This window comes from Armigeres subalbatus, chromosome 1 (assembly GCF_024139115.2).
Source record: "Armigeres subalbatus isolate Guangzhou_Male chromosome 1, GZ_Asu_2, whole genome shotgun sequence".
Lineage (NCBI taxonomy): Eukaryota > Metazoa > Arthropoda > Insecta > Diptera > Culicidae > Armigeres > Armigeres subalbatus.
In genome coordinates, this window is record NC_085139.1 from 158,864,115 (window position 1) to 158,882,927 (window position 18,813).

Sequence of the window (18,813 nt, forward strand, 5' to 3'; positions counted from 1 at the left end):
CTTCTGGAATAAGTTATTGACAAAATACTAAATGATCGAACGCAAATTACTTAACGATCGATAACATCCTTGTTTAGCATGATAATCAGGCTTCTCAGAAGGAATCAGTGAAACAAAATAGCCAGAATTTGTCTGTGATATCTGCACCAGGGGCAGATACTTCGTACAGAAAGTGTGACATGGGGGTGAGCGGGATATAAAATGCTATTTTTTTGCGTTACGTAATCAATGGTTCTTTCCTGCGGTTTGAATTTCGTTCAGTGAAGTCTCTGGAATGTTGCTTTCAGCTATGTGGGTTCTCTTTTCACCAGCGTTTGGAGGTAGCTGTAGCCAGTGTAGTGAAAGGTTTAGTTTCACATACTAGTTTTCATACAAACTTGAACCGGCTTGTGCTCACCCAGGTTTTGTTCGATTCGGTTTTTGGAGGACACTCGGAGCATGGGACGGAATCGAGTGAGCGTGTTGGAGCTGGGTCGTTTTTTGAACCACCCTACTAATATTTTATGTTTTTATAAATACGACACTAATACTACTACAGTATATGACAGTTTTTATTGTACCAATACTTTCAAAGCTTTGTTTTGGTACTCAACCCACCTTCACCTTAATGATGTACAGAGGAAAATTAAAATTCATCAATTTTACAATCAAACCTTTATGCCAAACACTGTCAAATGCTTTCTCTATATCAAGAAGAGCAACTCCAGTCGAATATCCTTCAGATTTGTTGAGCCGAATTAAGTTCGTAACTCTTAATAACTGATGAGTGGTTGAATGCCCATGGCGAAAACCAAATTGCTCATCAGCAAAAATAGAATTGTCATTAATATGAACCATCATTCTATTTAAAATAATCTTTTCAAACAGTTTGCTTATTGAAGAAAGCAAACTGATTGAGCGATAGCTAGAAGCCTCAGCTGGATTTTTGTCCGGCTTCAAAATTGGAACAACTTTGGCGTTTTTCCATTTATCTGGGAAGTATGCCAATTGAAAACATTTGTTAAATAAATTAACCAAAAAGGATAAAGAGCTCTCAGGAAGTTTTTGATAAGTATGTAGAAAATACCATCATCACCCAGGGGCTTTCATATTTTTAAATTTTCTAGTAATAGATCTCACTTCATCCAAATTGGTTTCCCAACGAAGGGTCAAAAACATTCTCTTGATTGAGAATGTCTTCGAAGCTCCGTGTAACCTGATCCTCAATTGGACTAGTGAGACCTAGACTAAAATTATGGGCACTCCCGAACTGCTGAGCAAGTTTTTGAGCCTTTTCGCCATTTGTTAATAAAATTTTATTTCCCTCTTTAAGCGCTGGAATTGGCTTTTGAGGTTTTTTAAGAATTTTTGTTAATTTCCAAAAGGGTTTCGAACTAGGATCCAACTTCGAGACATTATTCTCAAAGTTGGTATTTCTCAGAATAGCGAAACGTTTTTTAATTTCATTTTGCAAATCTCGCCAAATAACTTTCAACGCGGGATCGCGAGTTCTTTGGTATTGCCTTCTTCTCACATTTTTAAGACGGATCAGTAGCTGAAGATCGTCGTCAATAATAATGGAGTTGAATTTAACTTCACATTTAGGAATTGCAATGCCTCTGGCTTCGACAATCAAATTTGTCAAAGATACGAGAGCATTATCAATATCACTTTTGGTATCGAGAGGAATATCAACATCAAAATTCCTATCGATATACGTTTTATATAAATCCCAATCAGCTCTATGATAATTAAAAGTAGAGCTGATTGGATTATAAATGGCTTCTTGTGAGATTTCAAACGTCACAGGAAGGTGATCAGAGTCAAAGTCAGCATGAGTTACCAATTGGCCACACAGCTGACTTGAATCCGTTAAAACTAAATCAATTGTAGAAGGATTTCGACTGGAAGAAAAACAAGTTGGTCCATTGGGATATTGAATAGTATAATATCCTGCAGAACAATCTTCAAATAAAATTTTACCATTGGAATTGCTTTGAGCATTATTCCATGAACGGTGTTTAGCATTGAAGTCACCAATTACGAAGAATTTTGATTTGTTGCGAGTCAGAATTTGAAGATCAGCTTTCAACAAATTCTTTTGCTGCCCATTGCATTGAAAAGGCAAATAGGCTGCAATGAAGGAAAATTGACCAAAATTTGTTTCAACAGAAACTCCCAAGGTTTCAAAACTTTGGTTTCAAACGAAGAAAATAATTTATGTTTGATACGTCTATTAATGACAATGGCGACCCCACCACAGGCGCTGTCAAGACGATCATTTCTGTAGATAAAATAGTTTGGATCTCTTTTAATGGAGAGTCCTGGTTTTAAATACGTTTCAGTTATAATGGCAATATGCACATTATGAACTGAAAGGAAGTTGAATAATTCATCTTCCTTACCCTTTAGAGAGCGGGCATTCCAATTTAGAACTTTCACACAATTATTTGGATCCATTGAAACGGAGTCCGATAACAATTTGTGTGTGTACTTTATACCAACCTGAACAGCTTCAGGAATGGTATTTGCTTTGAACATTGCATCAATCATGTGATGCAATTGTTCAGTTAAGAAATCAAAATCGGAAGCAGTCATGCTACCTGAATCGGCAACATGACCGTTATTTTCCGTTGGGACATGGGTATAAACCTCATTTTGAGAAGAGAAATTTTGTCTACCAGCAGCGATGTTTGCATACGTAGGTACATTGGAAAAATTGGAATTTACTGAAGTGCTTGCTACCCGTTGACGAGCAACAAAATTTGTTTGTGAATTGTGGTGGGTATGAATTGCTCGACCGGTAACCGGTTTCGAAATTTGAGCGTTTGAAAAATTTCTACCCGTCGAATCTGGGATCCGATTGGAATTTCCCGTCATCAATTTTGCACGGGAATTTAAAACTTTTTTGCGTGAAGGGCATTCTCAGAAATTGGATTTATGATTGAATCTTCTCTCACAGGACATGCGTCCTTGGCGTGAGAGGTTCCACCACAAATCATGCATTTAGCATCCATGTGACAATGTTTGGTTCCATGACCCCACTTTTGGCACTTACGGCACTGGGTAGGGTTTTGGAAATTTCCCCCAGGCCTGCGGAAATGTTCCCATGTAACACGGACATGAGACATAATACAGGCCTTTTCCAAACTTTTCATATTATTTAGTTCACTTTTGTTAAAATGAACTAAATAAAATTCTTGAGAAATGCCCCTCTGGGAAGTACCAGAGTGGGATTTCTTTTTCATCTTAATTACTTGGACTGGTGAAAATCCAAGTAATTGAGAAATTTCAATTTTTATCTCATCCAGTGATTTGTCATCACTGGGAAGACCTTTCAAGACGACTTTGAACAATCGCTCAGTTTTGTCGTCGTATGTGAAGAATTTATGGCGCTTCTCAGTTAAATAGTGAAGAAGACGTTTGCGATCGTCAAAGGATCCCGGCAAAACGCGGCAGTCACCCTTCCTAGCAATCTGAGATGAAACCTTGATCCCCTGAAGGTTACTCAAAATCTCATTCCGGAAGCCAGAAAACTCGGCAACAGATACCACAATTGGCGGAATCCTTTGCTTTTTCGCATGAATCGAATCACCTGGGCTAGAGGTAGATTCGATTTGCTCAATTTCATCATTAATCAAATCGAACTGATTGCTCAGTTCGATTGGAGAAGAATTATTTCCGATATTAGAGTTAGAAGGAATATCTGAATTCTCCAGCTTCCTTCTATTTTTTCCGCGCTTAGGCAGAACGGTCTTGAAACCTTGTTTCTTTGAAGGAAGTGGAGAATTCAGAGACTCCCCCTTCCTCTTGTTTTTATTAATGCTCATGGCTGAGCGTGGAGACGTGACCTTCTAAGAGGTTTTTTCCCAGAACGGTGTCCCTGCAGGATTACCACCGCTTGTCGGAATTTTACTTCCGCAAACGGGTCCAACGTAAAACGAAGGCACGGGTCCTTGCAAAGATCGTAACGGGATCAGTGGGTACAAATAGCGCTAAGAAGCACCGTTGAAATTAAAATAGCTTCGGGTAGTATTAAAAACTTCCTTCCGCAAAGAGAGAAAGAACCGCACAGCACGAAAGCACGATGCGGTCTGATTTCTGCAGAGTTTTGTTTCTCTTTTTTCAAAGCAACATTTTTGACAGCTGCCGCAGCCAAATTCCCTTTTTTGCGGATGGTTTAAAAGGGGTTTCTAAATACTCTTATAACAGGCTTATAGTGGTTATCTAGGGAGGGCCACTTGGTCATATCTTACTCTTATAGTGGTCATCAGAAGGTTGCCGTTTAATAGTTAGTTTTATTGATAGGTCTTATATTTTGATCTTGAAAACCATTCCTAGAGCGGAATAAAACTTGAAATGTTACTTGGGTATGTTACACCGCTCTACGGCAATGTTGCTATGTTGCTACGATGTACATTATGTTGCTCTTCAACATAGTCTTCATGGTCAACACCTACGGCCTCGCCGGCTGTTCCCTTCCTGTAGCCAAAATCCGGTTCCGCCTGTGGTCCAACCCGCTAGGAACAACGCGCGATGAATCACACAGCCCTTGTCCGTGTCCAACTAGCAACCCAGCCGACTATCGACGGTAATGAGGAGTAACCACAGGTACGTCACCCGCACACATGTCGAAAATGGACCTCCACGTTTTAATCGGCCGCATCGATTCCTTATCCCTACTTACTAATCCACTCCTTGCACTATGAATTGAAAAAAAAAATATATATACTTAAAATTGTATTTCGGTATTTGGAAAATTTGTTCCCTACGCTACGAGTAAACTTTAGGGACTATAGGATTCCGCGGAAAGCTCCAACGGGATAAAAAGCGGAATAATCGTCTGGATTACTGATGAGAGCGACTTACTTATGCTTGCGTATTCGGCGAAGGTTGAGGACGAAAAAGGACGTTGCTTGGCTACCACGTCGATGAGTCCAACGGTTACTCTGATTCGTTAGTGATCAGGGAATCAATATTCGAGCAACGCCTAACAATATTGTCAGATTTTCTGGATATGATACACTGCGCGGCGTTTGTAGTGTTCCCAAATGGGTACTTGCACAAAACTTCACGCGGCGAATGACTGTCGAAAGGTACGGCCGCGCCAAACGATACGCCGCAATGCTATTCACCCATAAGAATCAAGTAAACGGGGTGCAGAAAGCGCGGCGGTACCTTTCATGAAGGGTTCGCCGCGTGTAATTTTGAGAATATCAGGCAATATACCCTTTGTCGTCAATACAGTTTGTTACTGACAAACGCACCTAGCGACAAACCTTTATCAGAACCCGAACACAATATGACAAGAATCATTTGCCTTGCATGCTTTGATATTTCCGAGAATACGATGCTAATATTGTAATCATTGTTCGATTCTCGAATATTTCCATAAAAGCAGAAACTGTGATAGCATAAAACCGAAATTTGCTCTAGAAATAATGAAAAATAACGGGATGAAAAGTTAGCAACAAGATTGTCTTCTTTTTTGTTGCTGACAAAATTTTTCGGATCTTTGTCATTATTATCTCCGACAAAAACAAAGCTTTGTCGTTGGTTCTCTTTTGTCGCTTGTTTCGCAAGCGCATTCTAGAAAAATTGATTCCCTGTTAGTGATGCATGCACGAATGCTCATGCGTATTGCACATCTCTTGTATTGGGCAACACAGGTCCCCATAGACATGACGGGTTTTCATTACCATGGGTTTCCGTAGTTTTCGTCGGCAAAATATGCATAACATCTTTCATAACCATTATGGAATCGCTTGGGATTTTTAGAAGAATACCATTTCTATAAGCAACACTCTATAAAATAACAGATTCTGTCATAATAATGAGTTTATTCTCCACAAGACAAACATGCGTAGAAAGACAACAATGAGACAAATCTACTTGTATTGTTTCCACTGATTTTTTTTAACAAATGTGTTTTCGAGTGTTTTCGGGAAAAACACATCGAACGCTCTATCTATGTGATAAAAAGGTGAAATCTCCAAACTAATATGGGACTATTATGTGTAGGATGGGGAGTGTACTAGTGTAATAAAACATATTTTGTAGCTGTATATGTTGCTCACACTGAAGATTGCGTATGCATTAGTCATATATGTATTTAAAACAACATCTTTACTAACTCCCATCTCTGGAAAAAATAAGCATACTAGAAACATAACCCACCAGTATGGTGAAACTAGATGAGATGGGAAGGTATCCGAGAAAGAATAATGAAAATCGTTCAACAGACACCTGCAAAAACTATTTGAAAATTTTGTTTCAATGGTTTTCTAATCACGGTGTGGTCGTAGTGTTGAGGAAACGCATGGTGAGTTGTAGATCATATTTAACTGACCGTACTCATGTTAATCCTTAATAGCACCCCGGATTGACATAGCTTATTACAACGCAAGCACAATTTTACCATCATCCACGCACACTTGCTGATTCAACAGCAGCACGATGATCCGGACCTTTCGCAACGTCCAATTTTAGCTCAAGCATCGCAAATGAAGTGAGTTGCATCGTAATACTTTCTGCCAATAAAATATAGCTCAACGGCATCATGCCACCCCCGACTTCATGGCATGCCAACTACATTCGATACCATGCTTCTGTTGTTGTTGTTCGAAGCTCTTGTTCTTCCAGCAATGATTTTTCCACATTCATTCATCTTCACATGCGGTTTACTTTTGGGTTCAACGAACTAAACCTTTGTCACGTCATGATAAGACATATGTAGCTACGAAGTGAATTGATGGCTGAAGGTGTATCCTGTGGCTGCCAAATGGGTGTTAATTAATTAACACGAGACTGTTTCTAAAGTGCTCTAAGAAAATTCGCTAAGTGCTAAGTTTTTATAATCTAACTAATAATGTCATTGTAAGCTTTGATACAAAATTGATGAGCTCATACTTTCTAGATTTTCAATTGCAATAATTAATTCATTTGATATCTAATTAAACTTATAACAGAAAACGATTAAAGTTTATCAAAATTTATGGAAGTGACAATAATCCGCATTGAATCCCGGTAATTAGCAGACACGATGCGGCAAAGATGAAACGCACAGAAGCTGCCCCATTTTTGTCGCCTCCGAGTAACTATGAATGGGTCAACCAACAGTCGCCCAGAATAATCCCATTCGAAAAACCCTAATTTGCATAACGTTTTTCCTTGTGGATTATGTATGAGCTGAACGGTACGAATTCACTTACCTCTCGGGCACCCACCAAGTCGTTTCGTTGTAAACACCATTCACAAGACAGTCAGTGGGCGGAGGTACCTAAATGCTGCTGCTGCTGCACTTGCTGTGGGGCACCAGATAAAGAGATGTAGTTTTCCCGGTTTTTCCGTTGAAGTATTTTTGTCAAGTCACATTTGTGGGTCAGTACTGTTGTTATTTCAGGTTTACGGAGTGAGAATCAGCTCCATGCTTAACCACAGTGTCATCACTTGAGTTAGGGGGTTTATAAGCTTGAATTCATATGCCGCCATACGAAGTGACATGGGCGATCGATCTATAGCCAAGTGCCTTTTATTTTTGTTTTAAATGAGAAATAAACAGGCTTGAAATAAAGGCTTGTAATTGATCAATTTCAGCGTAACGTAATCATTGGATCTTCATTATATGACATTTTTTCCTTCTTCAAAGAACGAGAAAGGCAATAACGACAAGTATATTGTATTCTGAATTTTTATAAGGCCGATACAAATATTAAATTTATTTTATGTCAACCCGCCCTTCAGCTTTCCCAAAATATTGAGGGGGCGAAAAAAAATTTTTTTTTGTGGAGTTTTATTTATTTTTTTATTTTGAACATTAAGCATCACTGTTTGTATCTTGGTGCGAAATATATCATTTATAGTTCATAAATTTGTCGCCAAGAGTATTTTAATTAAAATACGAGCATATATCTCTATTAGCATAAATATTTTATATCCTTTCAGGTCACGAATATTAAGGGGACTCTTGCTTACAGTATACAACACGTTTCACGATAGAGTAAATAGTACATTCGAATTTTGGTGCGTGGATGAATCCGGTTGAGTCTCAAAATATTTTGAAAACTCGCAAAGGTAGCCAGCCTTTCTGACTCGTGCTTCCATGTCGATCCCAATTTCGCCATCTGATGATATCAAATAGTAAAGATATTGAAATCCTACGATCGTCCGACTACTGAAAAGTTTGAGGGGCTGTTCCAGTTTGACACTCAACTACCTGGACCTGCTGACGTTGATAGTGAGACCCGCCACAAAGAAGCATACGGTCAGCTCGTTGAGTCCACTTCGCACAAAAGAGCGTCACAGCACTAATATAGTATTTCGTGTTCATTGGCCAAATCAGAGTGGATTAAGGTATGGTACACGGTCAATCGCACCCACCAAGATCTCATACAGGGTGTCTGCAAATTATCCGTACAAAAAGACAGGTTTTTGAATATTTGTTGGAATAAATTAAAGAACCAGCATGCATTGCATGTTATTATAATAGGACTACATAAACCAAGCTGAATTTGTTCACATTAAAATGACCCCTGTATGCTGAGTTGTACGCCTTCGATAGTGTTGGAAAAAAATCACGATGGCCGCACGTTTCTATACAGATACTTTTCACACATTTTTGATGATTGTGGCATGATTTCAAATGTCTCGATAATATGTTCGGTGTTTTGATGGCTGTTGATTTCAAGATAGACCATACCGAATGATAAATTCAATCCAAATCGGGTGAGTAGGAAGGCAATTCCTTTTTGTTCGGAAAACCGAAAAAAAAGCATTCACAAAGAATTTTTTTTATCACATTGTAACGTTTTACGTTTTTGCAATCAATTTGTGATTAAGTCAAAATAAAAATTTATGACGTTTTTCTCTTTTTAAGTAAAATCATAAATTAAAGTTATTTGGAATTAATCAAATAGTGAAACATTACATTACGTAAATAATTTGCAAACCGGACGAAAAGAAATTTGAATTTTTATTTGTATGTCGATTACGAGGTTTGTGTCTTGACTAAATTATTATCCAAATAGAAATTGACCATGTACTGTTGTAGTGTTCTCATGTGCTCGTTTTTTATCGATTCACCGAAGGCGCGCACTCTTTGTCGCCATTTCAAATTTATTTGGCGCAAATTTAAAATAATTGACGACTTTTCAAAAGGATAAGTTTCTTTATAAAATTCAGACAAGAACTCGATCATTTCGCTAAGTGAACGGCTGGTAATCAGAAGTGTTTGCGAGAAGGCTACGAAGTTTTTCAGTATTTTAAGTTGAGTTTGGCTAGTTTGACTAATAGGTAAAGTGTGATTGGAGTGAATTATTCTGTGTCTATTTTAATCAGGTTTCTAAAATTAACAGTTAACGTAGCAGACGTCATTAGGACGTGTTTTTTTAATTCCGCGAACACCGAGTTAGTTTAGTGAAACGTACAAAAAGGTAAAACGAATTTAAATGTTTAATGTAAAGTTTTTGTTAATGAACCGAATTCGCGTTGGACTTCCCAGCGCATTGCGCTTTTTGGTACGGGCTGGATTTCGTGTATTCGGCCGGAGTCGGGTACGGGAATACGTGTGGCGTCTACAGGGCCCGCCATTTCGTCCAACGGACATCGAGAGCTCGAGCGTGCGTTAAGGCCCGCCTGTAAAGGTAGTTAAACGGAGGAGGAGTGAAGTCGCTCGTCTAAAAGCGAAAACTCGGCGGTCGCCAATCAACCGTCGAAGGTAAGATCCCCAAGCCAATTCCCGTGGATCAGTCCCGAGAGTGCGGTCCCCGTACGTCGTCATTAATCGTACGCTGGACCGAACCCGAACCGACGGTTAGTAGTCTTCCTTTTAGTCCTCGCTCGGTGAACCGGAAAGGTACGCGAAGCCGGGTCGTTAGGGAAAGGAAGCTACTAGCTTGAGGGAACGGTTATTCCGGACCACTCTCGATTCCGAAATCGGAAGCCTTCCGTCCAGCCGCCACTCCCTCCGCATCTTTAGTTTCGGCCATATCGCTCGAGCTCGACCTCCATCGCTGCGCGCCAATCTGCAGCATCTGCGGCAAAGCCAATCGGCCGCCATCGCCACAACCTGGTCGGAGGACATCGTCGCCATCTTCCCGGCGGAGTATTCGCATCAGTGCATCGAGAAGCAAAACCCTGCGCAGGTATGTGAGCTTGTATTTTCATGGCCATGATTAGCTCTCTTTTTCCATTCCGTACCGATACGTCCAACCCGAATTAAAGAATAAATGCCGTTAAGTAATTTGAAGAAGTTAGCTTGAGTTTTAGTTGTATTGCGTTTCACGGGGCTGGGAAAATTCACTCCCATTGCGTTTGCCGTGGCTACAGTTTAAAGTTGTCTTCGAAAGTTGCTTTCCGTTCTTTTTCAGTGGGTTGAGCGAGTTCAGGTAGGTGGGAAGTGGGGAAAGAATATTAAGCGTAAGTAATTTTGGATCCTGCGACCGTTCGAGAGTCCCCAGAGGTAAAGGGTCTGTAAAAGTCGGGCAAATAGGGAACACGACCGGTGGTCTCTCTTCGAGAGTGGCGCTTAAGGTGGTTATACAACAAAGCCACAAATCGGCCATCTTGGAAACCACGTGCTTTTTCTAGTGATTTTTCAAGAGCACGAATTGAAAGAACAACAACGCCCATGGGGATCGCAACATCTGTAGATCGTTTGATTACTTATACTAAGCAATCGACTTTAATTTCAGCATTGTACAACAAATATTACGCTGGTTTTGAACTTTTGATAATAGGAGTAGAAAAACGTGTGGTGAATTTGAAATTCACCACATGGCTTGATTGTATAATCACCTTAAGCCACCATGTTTAAAATCACCTCGAAACCATTCGCGAACGGTTACAACATGAAATGACGCTCAGTGTTCTTAGAACATACATCTGTTACAGCCTGCTGAGTTATTATACCCATATAGCTACCGATTCAGTCCATTATTGTCTGTTTTTGATTTGTAGAAGCAAACTTTCAAAATCTGTACGGATAATTTGCAGACACCCTATAGATTGAGAAGTAACAGTGGAGATGAAATGCATCCTTGCCTCACATCAGCGACTATCCAAATAGGGTCTGACTTCCGATCCTATCTAAAAATCCCTTGCATCCTTAGGCCAATTCCAACTTGTTTACCTGCTCCATAATGATTCGGAGCGGGGCAAAATATTGCATCATAGTTGCTACAACATTCGCACAGGCAGCATAGGGTCAGCCCTGAACACCTCCGCCGACAGCCGATCGACCTTGGGGGCCCCTTTAGATTTTATGCCTCGGATGGCTGCTTTTTGAAGAAAACTGGGACTTTAAGAAGCTGTTCAAACTGCCCGAACCAACTTTTCAGCTGTCCAAGTCAGTGAATAATTGAAGCAATAACATGCAGTTGCAATAGCCATCCTTTCTTCATCGGAAGGGAAGTCGATCCATGCCCGCCTTTCCTGTCTGCAGCAGCGCCCGACTCCCACTTACAGAGATACAAATCGTTGTGGGATTCTTACTTTACTCCTCTGATTTTTCTCGTTCATCAGCCTTTGCTTTTCTACGCTCCTCAATCTTCCGACGGGTAATCATAATAATTTCTGTAATCCATTCTTTCCGCTGAGTGCGCAGTTCACCAAAATTGTTCTCGTAGGTTTCGATAAAGCATTCTTCGCCGCCCCTTCCTGAACATCCACTACCCGAGTTTCAAGTGCTTCAACGAATGATCTCTTCACAGATGGATCATCTAGTTGGTCTATGTTGATTCGTTAACCGAGAATCTCCTCCCGCCGCTGAAATCGAGCAATGCGTTGCCGGATCTCTTGAATTAGACGATGATAGTCAAACGCGATGTCAACTAAAAGCGGTTCTAAAAAAAGTAAGTTGCTGGCTACAGACGGGAGAGGCGGTTGGACGCCCCAGTAGAAGCATAAGTACTAGAACGCTAGTGGCGCTGTAGTCATTAAAAGCATTTTGCCAAAATATGCTTCCACAAGCCTAACTTGGCCGTTTATTATGCATCATGCTGTATAGTACATGTTTTGTTTCATCATCAACATTGGCTTGACACTTGTAGTACCGGTACTTTGGCTGTCAGATCAAAGTGACCTAGATGTTAGTCACGCGAACAGGAGCGACATTAGCAATCTAATACTTATGCATCTACTGACGCCCCGGACGACGATGGAAAGAAAGTCGAAACAACCGGCGATCAACGCCTACTGTTCGATATTTCGCGACGCCTGATTGGAACAAGGACAAATCCGTGGATGCCAGGGAAGGACGCGACATGTCAGTCACTCACCGATCTAACTGATCAGCTGGAACGTTGCTCGACCTTAGCACAAATTCTTCAACTTTTGACGAGTTATTCTAATTCGGATACAGGGAAAGGTTGACAAGTCTCCGACGACAGCAGGCAGGATTCCGGATGATCATGTGAGAACCATACTGCCACGCTTTGCGTCATCCTGGAGCAGGTCAATGGATTTCAAGAGTCCCTCTATTTGTTACTGATTGACCATGGAAAAGCATTCAATCATCTGAATCACAAAAAACTGCAGGAGGGACGTCCAAGGGAGGTCTAGACAAAATCCAGACTCCTGCACAATGGAATCGCTAGTGTAAGGCAAGGATGGATGTATTATATTTCTGTAGCTATTGCCCATCGGAAATCACCATAGAACAATCGAATGACCTCGACCCAGATGATGATAATGCTCTACCAATGCAACATCGCTCTACCATGTAGAGTAAACTGAATGATCTGGTCGTACGCTCCCACTCATCAACGTCAACAAGACCAAATCATTAGATGTGAACAACTCCAACTCCATGGTAGATGGGCAAACAGTGGAAAGAAGGTCGAAAACCAGTGGCGGCAAAAGATCAACATAGAACATGGAGATCCAATCGGTCCAGGAAATGCCCTAAGCCTCGAATACGTGAAATCTGTGATGTTGTAGGTCAGTGAGACTTTGTGCGTATTAGCAGAGATCACATAGATTTGCAAGTATTAATCAACCGATGTCTACGTTTTACAGCTCGGACCTGGTGGCCTTACAACTGGATCCCGAATGCTGAGCCCCAGCCACTATGCCATCGAAATTCGATATCAACAGCAACTCCACAGTATGAACGAACGTAGGCTGGCACGTGCCACATAAGAACGGAGACGAAATCTCCAAGCAAGCGCTAGACAGGAATTCCACAGGACATCGCAGAAGAGTGAGAGCTAGGATCTCCTGGCGATGAATCCCTGACAGAAGAATGAACGCAGTAGATAGAAATCAGACTTCGGCCCAAGTCAAAGATGGAGATCTTTTACGTTGGCCCTATGTACTCCTAAGGGCCGTTTTTTTAAGGCTGCGTGCACACCGCGTCCACGCAAGGTTCCCAGCATCAAATAGAGTAATGCACTCATATACGTGTGTCGTGTGCACGACTACATTTGATGCTGGGTACCTTAGGGCTTAGGGCATTGGGCCTAAAGCTCAGAACACAAGAGTGAGTGTGTGAAAATTGGATCCCACTTGATGAATGCCACATGTACATGGGTGCTGACTACTGAGAAGGAAACCAATCTAAGTGCCGTATAGCCAATGTATTGTGTAACTTTGATTAGCTATTTTTACAAAGTAATGGAGATTTATTTTAGAACTTGTTTGGAAGAATGTATTATTTTTCATAAAACAAGTGGAACTGTAGGTCTCAAAAATCTAGGTTGTTTTCAGTGTTTCGTACCTTTGCATGGAGTAAGGTAAACGAAAATCTGCAACTAGATACCTGAGAAGACATCGCAGATCATGCGGAAGTTTGGAAGCGCCCAGGCAGCAACCGCCGTGCATGAGCCGAAATGACTTCCTTGCGACTCTTGCATGAGTGAATTTAGCGTCCATTGCATCCTATTTACGGGTTGGACCGAGGTTGTATCTATGCCACCAACAAGCAGCATGGCATTCCAATAATTTGAGGAACATGGGCTGATATGACGTGCTCCACCGATTCTGCTTCAGACTTCACACGTATTCCATATAGTCCGGGAAGCCTGCAATTTCAAACCTACCCGATCAGAAATGCATAACAAAATTATAACTCAATTCTATCAATTGTTGTTATTTAAAGGTAGATCCGAGTGTGCCATGGTTGTGAACGCACGTAATTTTGTTTGCGCGTCGGTTTGTCTCGTGTTTGGCATTTTGCAAGATTCGGCGGATAGTGAATCGGGCTACGCCACCCAGCCGATTCAGTGTTCTATTGATGGTGTTTTTTTTCTATTGTGTTAAGTGGATATCGTGGATATTAATTACGATCGAGAAATGTATGAAACCCGAAGCGCGTGTGTAGTTTTTATATACAAATGGTGCACTAGCAAATTTAAAGTGCTGTTCCTACAGGCTTCGAACTGCAAGACGAAAGATTAATTTGGTGAGCGTGTTTCATGTTGTTTTTCCTTTGTAGGCTCTATTTTAAAGAGGGTGGTGGGATCGAAAGGGGTCATAGGACGGGCTTGTGCTGTTCCGTTCGGTTCCGCTACTTTATTGTGCCTTTGGCGGATGCGTGTTTCGGCCTCGGCGGTGGGGCCGTCTTCGGTGTCTCGTGCTCGACTCGACTTCAAGTAGGTACGAAGTCGAGTCGAGTGCGAGACGCTGGAGGCTAAACATAATTTTCGTATCGAGGGAGGTATTCTTTCTGTTTACTTTTTTTACTTCTACCACAACTAAATTCTTTTCTCACAACACGCCAATGAATCCCATACTGCCCATGATTTCATAGTTGATGTATCAACCATTCGAAATTTCAGCGAATAAAATTGATTACGCGTTTACTAGGATAATTCAACTGCTGCAACACCGATACGTTGCTTGTTCCAAGGCTCATTTAAGTGCTTACGGGTTGAAATGTTTTAAATTTGCGATTTTCGTCCCTAAGTTATTCGAAATACATGCGAAAGTGCAATTGTTGTTACGTCAACTATGGAATCATGGGCAGCATAACCTTTCAATTCTTCGATTCGTAGGTACAGTTGGGATAAAGTGCCTAATAGTGGACCCTCCAGCCATTTTTGCATTATTACAGCACAATGTAAACATTGTGTTATAAAATTCCATCGGTTGAACCTACATTACAGTCCTATGATATGATTACATGGATTGGAAATGCTATGGAAAGTAAAATTAGATGACTTTTTACAATTCTATAAAAAAATAAACACGAGAGTGCCCATTATATGAATATTTTGGAGCTCCATAATAAGGAAGGAGAACGTCCCGAAACGGAACATAAAAATCAAATGAAGTGTCGACTATAGGAAGCAATTTCTTATCATGGACCCCCAGGGGGTTCTACTACAGGGCGAACTCAGTCAGACTTTAATATGTTAATTTCAACGAATAACGTCGAGTATTTGAGTATTTTATGTATGTATCGTGAAGAGGCGAGTCAGACCTTGATATAAGATATCACAAAAAAATAATATTTTGAAAATTTCCACTCATTATGCCAGGAAGAGCAAAATTTTGCTACTGTGGGGTCCACTATTCCCGAGCAACACACATGTTGTAAATCAGTCTATTATACTCATATAAGACTAAATTTGGTCATATATGAGTTATATCAACCAAATCAACTAGGGTTGGGCATTTTACCCTAGATCAAAAGAAATCTTCTCTGTGGCTTTGAACAGTGAAGTGCTTATGGAACAATTAGCAAGAGCTGTAACACACACGTCATTTGGAATTGAGATAGTTGTAGATATTGATACATTATATCAAAATTCATTAATTCGATGTTTCAAGGTATCAATTCTTCAACAAATACACACAATAGAAATACTAAATCGCTTTATATCGCTGCAAGAATTTTGTCAAATTTTTACTCAACAATGTCAAACAATTACACATTCATCTTAACCGATAATAATTATAGACCAAATAGAATACTGGAACATATTTATACCTTTTTTTCTACGCTATCTCTCTCAGGTTTCATTTTTTTACTGCTCCTTGAATTAAGCTCATGTACCCATATCAATCACCATAAAAAAAATGAATTAAAGCTCAAACTGTTTTGTTTTCCTCTAAATGGCTCTACACTTCAAGATTTTGGCCTGTTTTTCAACATATTAGTGTATGCATTGTCCTTGTCACATAAAATACATTTATGCCCAGGGTGTCGAGAATGTTTTCCACCCGAAAACATTATAGACCGGGATCGACAATCGAACTTGCAATCTACGGAAAGGTTATCCCACGCATTTTCTCGCAAGGCTTTTTGCTTTTCAATAAAAAAAACGACACATATTGCGACGAAATCGCTCATTTTACAAATATGTATGATTGATATGGGAACATGTTATTATGTTAATGAACCCAATACTCTACATGTTTTATATATTATTTCATTTGATGTTTCTTCCTCTCCGCTTTACATTTCTTACGTAAGTAGTGTAAGCTGTAATCAAAGTATGATATCTATTATATGTTCTTGCAGTGCAAGAATAAGAAATGAGCTAATACTCGTTTCTATACTAAGTAAAACTGTATCTTAATAATTCTGTCCATGTTGTAGTAGTATCTGTATGTTTATTGTCCACAGTTTCATAGATCATATCACATACCAATGTGAATCCAGACCTATGTTACTTTAATCCTTACCCATCCTTACCAACAACGTCCAACCCCTGTGACATTAGTGGAGATGCAGAGGTGTTCTCGGTCTCTAGTAACAACGAATGTCACACACACACATTCCTTCCCTTCCCCGATGACCATAAGGACGTGGCCGGCGCCGTTATTGACTCTTTGAATAACAGAACTCTCGCATTGTGCACATTGATGATGTGAAACCATTCCTAGCCTCCATCTATTGGTTCCTTGTGCAACTTCGATCGTTCTGATCAATCACGGAGTAGCAACTACGAATTGTATGGTCATCCTGCTCATGCTCATGCATTCTATCAATTGTTGTTATTTAAAACAACGTGTGTTATAATTAGATAATTCGATAAAAATGTGTCTTCGGCCAGTTTTATTTCATATCAAAATTATAACAATATTAGTTATGAATATTTTCACAAAATAATTGCCTACATTATTTGTAGACATTGGAAATAAAATCGGTGGTAATCACCTTCAGTATAACTTGAACCCGCTCGATATTAACACATAGCTGGAACAAAGTTAATTCCCTACATTATGGATGGAAATCCGGCGTGGTAGCGTACAAGATTTCTATCCGTGATGTAGGCAATTACCTTGAAGGAAGATTTTTGTACAGAAAAATTATATCAACGTTTGTTATAATGTTGATATAAAGGTATCAACCTCTGTTTTAATTATGTTACGGCTAGAGGTATTTTTGATATAATTTTTGTTATTTCAACAACTAACCAGCAAAATTTATAACACATTTTGTTACAATATTTTTCTGAAATAAATAACACCCCTTGTTATAATTTTGTTTTGCATTCTTGATCGGGTATGCAAGAAATTTATAAAACAGCCAGGCTCAGACAACACATCTGTGATTTCAGTACATCTGAGCGTTGTCCTTATTGCTTCAACCAGTTTGAGTTTCAGACTTGATTTAAACAAAAGCCTCTAATTCTAAAAGTACTTTAAAAAATGGTTTTATAGATTCAATGGCACTTTTTCAGAAAGAAAAACAAAAAATTCTAAAGAAATAAGTTACAGTATTTTTTTAAATTTTATAAAGTTTATTCACTACTGGATAAATATGCTACAAATATTCATATCCTTTGCATTCTCTAAAGATTATTTGCTATCATTTTCCACTAAAATTTAAAATTTTCCATGGATTATTTGCATTTTGAACTTTTTTTTCGTTTCCTTGTTATTTTTTTATTCCCTCCCCCCTCGTATTTTTCAAGAGCTGTCGGACATAAAATAAATTTAATATTTGTATCGGCCTAATTTTGAATTAAATTTTCTTTCTTAATTGTATGCATCTGTATCAAAGAGGCGGGATGCATAACATAAAAGTTCCTATTTTAATCCAACGTTTTTCGTTGGTTGGTTTTCCGTTCGTATTTCTCACCATCTTATATTCTATTAGCAATTGTCTAGTGCCATCATTGTGGTTGAATGTCCTTCTTGAAGTTGAAGTTGAAGTCAGCGGAAAAGAAAATACTTTTCTGTTTGAGTAAATGTGTAGGTACAGCACTCAGTCTGCATGCAAACAAAACTCTTGAACTTTTGACGATGCTGCCCTCTTATCGAATGAAGACATTTTCCACATCTCGACTTCAAACTACAGAGTTTGGTATCTGTGACAATTGCGTCGACGGTCATAAAACAAACTTATAATACGACACCTAACGTTTAATGTCCATTTCTAGACTGAATTAATAATTTACGTATTAGCTCTAAGTGTGTACTATACGACTACGCTATGATTTGATCAGTGATTGGCAATCCAGCCTTGGATAAAGTACAGGGATTTAAGCATACTCGCAAGCGGTCCTTTATGAATGTGGAAAGCTTAACAACGGAAAAACGTTCGAACAAGGTTATAGTACATAACTTTGATGTTCAACCAGTCCACTTCTTACAAACCACATTTCCAACAGACAGCGTAAAACAAACAAATCCTGCATTAATTTTCAATATTCAAGGTTAAATCGTTATTGCGGTCTATTGCATAAATAATCGTTTCATTTCGTTTTCTAATTGACATTTATTTCGGCACCCTCGATTTCATTCCTTCGCAATTTCTCATAAAAAATTTCATCGCGGGATGTTTTGCATATCAGATAAGCTGGTAGCATCTGCAGAAATAGCGAGAATAAAAATTTCATTACTCAACCGCCGTCATGTTTGATCCTAGTTGAAAATTTAAAACGT

The 18,813-nt window shown here is 39.5% G+C and overlaps 1 protein-coding gene across 2 annotated transcripts in view; it reads left to right on the plus strand.

Moving 5' to 3' along the window:
• The window catches only part of LOC134207873 (allatostatins MIP), a 95,037-nt gene that overhangs the window by 74,853 nt on the left and 1,371 nt on the right, over positions 1–18,813 (plus strand). The gene's annotated exons all lie outside the window — the stretch shown is intronic.